Here is a 6,073-nt window from a genome sequence, read left to right as displayed (position 1 = left end):
ATTTTATCCAAGGTGAGCTCCAGTAATCAAATTTAGTTCCCTAATAGACCCAGTAACCACAGCTTCCTCGAGATGTTCAAGTCTACTTTTTGCTCAGCAAAAACCACATCATAAGATCTCACAATTTTCTTTGCTTTTAGAAGAATTTATTCATAAGATGTATTGACAGAAGCACTAATACAGAAAACACAGTAATTGGACTGAGATCGAGATTATGAATATTTGTGCAGCTTATTGCTGCTCTCATGGCAAGAATAGCAGCGCTCAGGTACTTAGATTCTGAAATGGGTAAAGTTTTACATTTATTTCTAAAAGAATTTTCTTGCTGTTCTGGGAGTGATATTTAAGAATGCAGAATGAGTTCTTGCCTTTAAGGGCAGAAAACTTGTTTTGTTTTTAATAAGGGGAGTTATATCACAAAGACCCTTAATCTGCTTATGGAGTTCTGATTTTTTAACAAAAAGGAAGCATTTTTTTAGAATTGCCTTACACCCATGGAAAGCTACTGTAATGCTATCATTATTTTAACCTCCAAGATCTGTTACATTCTTCAGCAAACAATTTTTTTGCTATAGTTCTCTGGATTTGTTGCCCAGCTGAAGAGTGATAGCATGCCTTGAGTCAGAACTGTAAGCCTATTTTGCCAAGAGCTGGTATTGCATTTTCCCACTTGCCAATTATAGGAATCAATGTAAAGCCTGTCCCTTCTGAAGAGAAAACTAGAAAAAGCAGATTATACCGTGCTTATTTCCAGCTTGAACTCAGTATTAAATTGAGATGTGTGATTTGGAGCTAATGGATACTGATTTCTATAAATACGGGTTTTTTATACTACTATAGTTTCCTTTTGGTAGCATTTGTATTTTGAATCAAAAAAGAACTATCAGCAGATGTGCCTTTTTCCCTGGCAAGTCACACCCTACAGTTTTTTATATGTGGAAACAGGCCTGCTATGAATTGGTGAAATTTGCATGTAGAAACATCAGTTAGAGCTATAGCATTGTGGTACAGTCTGGCTGTTGGATTTGCTGATGCAGAAAAGTCATGGCTGGACATACGCAAATATTGGGATATATTTGCAAGCAGGAAAAAAGGTTTGGCAATACAACAAGGTTTGGAAAGGTCTTGAACAAAAACGGCCAAAACCTGAAGGTATATTCTAGGCTTGTACAAGACTTTGCTCACACCAGTGAGATTTTTTTCTTCGAACACCTAATACATTTACCCAAGACCACATTTAGTGCCAGTTTGCTATTGTGGCATGCTGGGTGCAGTGAGATGGTTGGTTTGCCAAAGAACTACACAATTACAGCTGGTATGCGAGTTAAGGTTTAGACTGTTTTTTAAAAAGCAATTCTACGCCATTCCCTTTGAAATTTAAAGGGATTTTCCAAAGCATTTTATGGAATGGGAAATTCTCAAACGTTTTTTTCTTAAAATGTAAATCAGGGAAGCTTGCTTGTGTTCTATGTCAAATGTCTCTCAAGTTTTAACCAGGAGGAAGTTTTTCTTCTCTGCCCCTGCAGTTATTAAGAAAACTGATCTCTATTTCGTCCTTCACTTAATGATTCCTTAGGCTGCAAAATGAAAGTTTACAAAAATGCATAGAAAAGCAACTTGCTGCTTCCTTTTCAGCCAAGGTAGTTCCCTGCATTTATCCAAGGGCCAAAGATGTCCTTCTGCAAGTACTGTGAAAAATCTGACTCCTGTTCAAGTGCCTAAGCCCAGTTTAGAGGGAAAAGGGGGAGCTGAGGCTTCCATAACTTGCATTTTAACCTCTTGACAGGCACCATGCTCTCAGCTATTCTAAATGGTTGTTACAAATGCAGATTCCTTCCTGTTTTTGTATTTGTGGAGCTTCGAGTCCCGGAAAACCTTCCACATTATCTTTTGTTCTGCCCTTTGTATACAGAGCCCAGAAATACATTTCTTAGGAAAATCTTAAAAGGCATTGATTCATGTGGTGGGAAAACTAACTCTCCAATTTGAATCCATACGTCTTTTGGGGAGTAGCACAGTTTGCCCTGGCAGCTAAGACAATCTGGGCTTGAGCTGTGTTTAACGAGACTCCTTCACAAAGATGTGCATCAAGAAGGTGTTAATGTGTTTTAATGTACTTGTGTTTTTACTATTGTAGTTTGATCGGTTACTGCTCATGTTTTGTTTATGTTTTATTTTCTTGATTGTGATGGCCTTTGGCCACGTGCAATATATATTATTCACAATTTAACTCTTGGCAGGTTGGGCTTCTCATCCGCTTAATAAAGCTCTTGAGTTGCTTTCTGGGAAAGATGGTTTTGTTTGGGCCACCCTTGTTTAACATTTTTCTCTAGCAGGTGGCCTCCAAAGAGCTTTTGCTGATGTGTCTTGTTACTGTGGATGGGGGTGACATTTTCTTGATCCTACCTCCAGTCAGTACAAAGTCTTGTTACCAAATGATTAAGTCACAATAGAGACTCCCATAGTGATGATCCTACATAGCTTTCCTAAGCAGCCCCTATTTACATTGGCAGTAACTACAGAATAGTGAGGTGCGTTTGAGTTGGGATGCAGAACAAATGGCTGTGAAAGGTTAAGGAATATACAGAAAATTGATTTTAGTCATTGTGTTATGTGATAACCTAGAATTTAACCTGGTCTGGCTACCTAAATAGCAACCAAGGTTATTGCATTAAAAAAACCCTTAATGTTTAACTTCCCTCTTAGGAGTTTGAAAGGAACTCTGGTTTGAAGTTCAGGAATGTAGACGTTCTAGGCTCAGGTAATCATGAGAACTTGCAGTCTTTGTATCTTATAACACGTGTAGCATTGGAGAGCAGCATTAGGCAGGGAGCATGTCTTCAAATTCTTATTTCACAACGTGGAAGTATCCAAAAGCAAGAGATATTCTTGAATGCTTTTGTCTTTTGTTAGATGTAGATGGGTTATTGTGTGCTTCATTGCAGGAATCAGATGATTTCTGTGACCCTGATTTTAGCAAAATGCTTGTTTTGGATGTATCATGTTGTCAGCCCAAGTGAGTATTGCAAATAGTAAATTATTAATACAAGTTAGTGAGCAGTTTTGGAGATGGGTCATGAACAGAAATGCCCTGAAACCATTGTTGGTATTGTAATACCAGATACTTCCAAAATTCTGGTTTTTCAACTAAGGTTATTGCGGACTGTGAGGTGGTTCGAAACTGTACCCTAACTTTTTTGTGCTCATCTAGATCAGCGTTTCCCCACTTGTAGATCCCAGCCCAAAAGTGTTTTGCAAAGTGGGTCCCAAGGTTTTGCAGCTTTATTTATTTGTGCATTTTTAATGGGTCAGTGTACCAAGAAAATTTGGACTTGTTGATCATACCAAAAAAGATGGGAACCACTGATCTAGATGATGGACAAACAAATTTGTAGGTAAACTAGAAGCCTGTTCTCGAGAACACTCCTCACCATCACCCCCATTTTTCTGTCCTTTTTATCTTTTTCTTTTCACTCTTAACTAATCAGTTCTCACTTAACTAAGAATACTCTTAGGAAAAGGGAAGGGGTAGCTGGTGTTTGGGTGGCAGGGGGGAAAATGTTGACCTTTGACCATTTGTCTATCAAGTTCAGTATTGTATACTCTGACTGGTGGTGCCTCTTCAAGGTCTCAGGCAGATAGGTCTTTCCCAACACCTGCCACCCTTCAATTGTGCTCCTAACGGTGTTCCCCTCTGCATAGCCCCTTCCTGGGTTGCATCTCTTATTTGTTGCACAGCATGCGGAAATGATGGGAACTGGAATTGTTTGGACATGTGGGCATTAAAATATGTAAACATTAGCCAGGCCTGTCTTAATCATATGAAATTCGTTTCCTAAAATCTGCATGGATGTGCATGTGAATAAAACAGCCCTGAAACATACAGTATTTGTTTAGATGCTTGTGTGTGTCACAGCAAGCACCATTTCAGAAGAGGCCAGTGTACCCTCTTTATCAAGACTTTTCTGTATTGATTTTTTGTCTCATGTTTTGCAGCTGTAATGTTGTCTTACTGTTTCTGGGTTTAGTACATGCACAAGCAGACAGTAAAATTAAATGAGAACTTTAATAAAAGTTTTTTTTTTTATGTTGGAGAGTGGGTAAATCGGGTCTAAATGGACTTAGCAACACCATTCTTTAAACAGCGTCTTCCTTGAATTGCCAATTCCAGTTAATTGTGAGTTTTTCAGATGTTGCATCACCAACTCAACATGATTCAAATGGAACTGAAGTAGCTCTCAGCCAGGGAAAGACAAAACCAGCAATTGTGTCTGAGCAGCTGGTAAATTTCTTCAATCCAGTGAGTAAGTGCCACTGTGACCACTGTGGATATTATCTTTATTTTTTTCCCTTTGTTGAAAGGATTTGCAATGCCGAATTCATTATAGTGCAACTTCATTTGGCTAGTTTGTTTTAAGGAAGTTGTGCCATGTGTAGGACGTTGCATCATTGGTAGGGAGGAATGCCCCTGTTAAAACTGGCTGATTTTTGGAATTCCCTCTCCATCTATTCCCATATTATAATGGCTTCTCTTGACCTAGATCTACCATGGAGAACACAAGCTCAGAGCCTTTTTGAGGAGTTTTTTTCCCAGAAATTCCCACTCCAAAATTCGAGGCCAAACCTCAAACATCAGTTCAAACAAGTTGGCATTGCAATGCATCCAAAAGATGCTTGGTGTAGTCTTTGCTGGTAAAGGGAGGAGGTATTATGGAAATAGTCTTATCGACAGCAGCTCAAGACAATCAGCCACCAAAATAACACAGCACACCTTGTTTGCTTAATGCTATGGATAATCATGGCTATTCTGGTCTCCCTGTCAGCTGAGAAAGTCATTCTGTCTATGTTCATTGAATATGGCAGGGGTCCCCAATGTGGTGCAACTTTCCTGGAACTCACCAAGTGTTTTAAGAAAGGGCAGGGCAGGGCCAGGTGGGGTTTCTGATTAGCCATTAGAATTCTGATTGGCTGCACAGATTTTAAAAGGTTGCTCCAGCATGACAGCAGCTGACGCAGCAGCCCAAGGAGCTTTGCTGCCTGATTGAATGTGTGTATGCAAGAAAATATTTTTAAACATGTTCATTTTAAAAGGCATCCTGTTTAAATAAAGCTTTTGCTTGCATTGTTCAAGTTACCTTTAGAATTGTGCATAACTTCACTCCTTGACATTCTCTGGTCGGCTCTGCCGCTTGAGGCAGCCATTTCCCACAGCCATTTTGCAGTCACACCTGCCGCCCTGTGCCAGAATTCCAAAGGTGCCTGGTTTATCTTCCTTCTCACCTGTCTTTTTTAGTAGAAAAACTCAAGAGGACTAATGACCCAAATACAAATATAAATAAGTCTAAGCAGGCCAATAAGAGGTGCTTTGCCCTTGTTCACCGAATAGCTATTGGATGGGTCCAAAAGGGTTCACATGACAGCTGGGCCAGATTGGCCCAATAAAAAGGGCCTTTGTACTCCTTCAGCTAAATTGCACAATGTGTAGCCACTGAGGGGCATTCCAGAAGGAAGCAAGGCGCTGTTTGAGGCATATTGAAGGTCTTATATGTGTGTCCACGGGAAATTTATTTATTTATTATATTTCTAGTCCACTCCCCCCGCAAGCGGGCTCAGAGTGGAGTACAACAAATATAAAACAGCATAATAATTTAATTTAAAATCAATTAAAAACATCAATAAATTTTGTAAAGATGGCAGCAGCACACATTACACGAGCCAGCAATAACAACAAATCATAATTTTTTGGTTGCTTTCTGAATAATATACTGAATTTACTGTGCACTGTGACGGCATTGGAGTTGCTATTCTTGCAGAAATAAGGCCCCATTGGGCACGTGAAGCTAGTAGTACAATTCTGTAATCTCACAGTCATTGGGCTAATGCATAATCCATAAGGCAAAGGTGCTCTCCACAGTTATCCAAGGAAAGGGGGGGAGCCATCATGGGGAGACCTTTGTACCATGGCCAAGACCACCATTGTTGTATTGCACCCTATTATTTAACTGAAATCTCTCTCCATATTTGATAGCCTGTCGTCCCAAAGAAAATCAAATAGTGGAGCCTTGCCTTGCTG

Source organism: Eublepharis macularius, chromosome 13 (assembly GCF_028583425.1).
Source record: "Eublepharis macularius isolate TG4126 chromosome 13, MPM_Emac_v1.0, whole genome shotgun sequence".
Taxonomy (NCBI): Eukaryota; Metazoa; Chordata; class Lepidosauria; order Squamata; family Eublepharidae; genus Eublepharis; species Eublepharis macularius.
The sequence above is the reverse complement of the archived record's forward strand: the minus strand, read 5'-3'. Positions refer to the sequence as shown.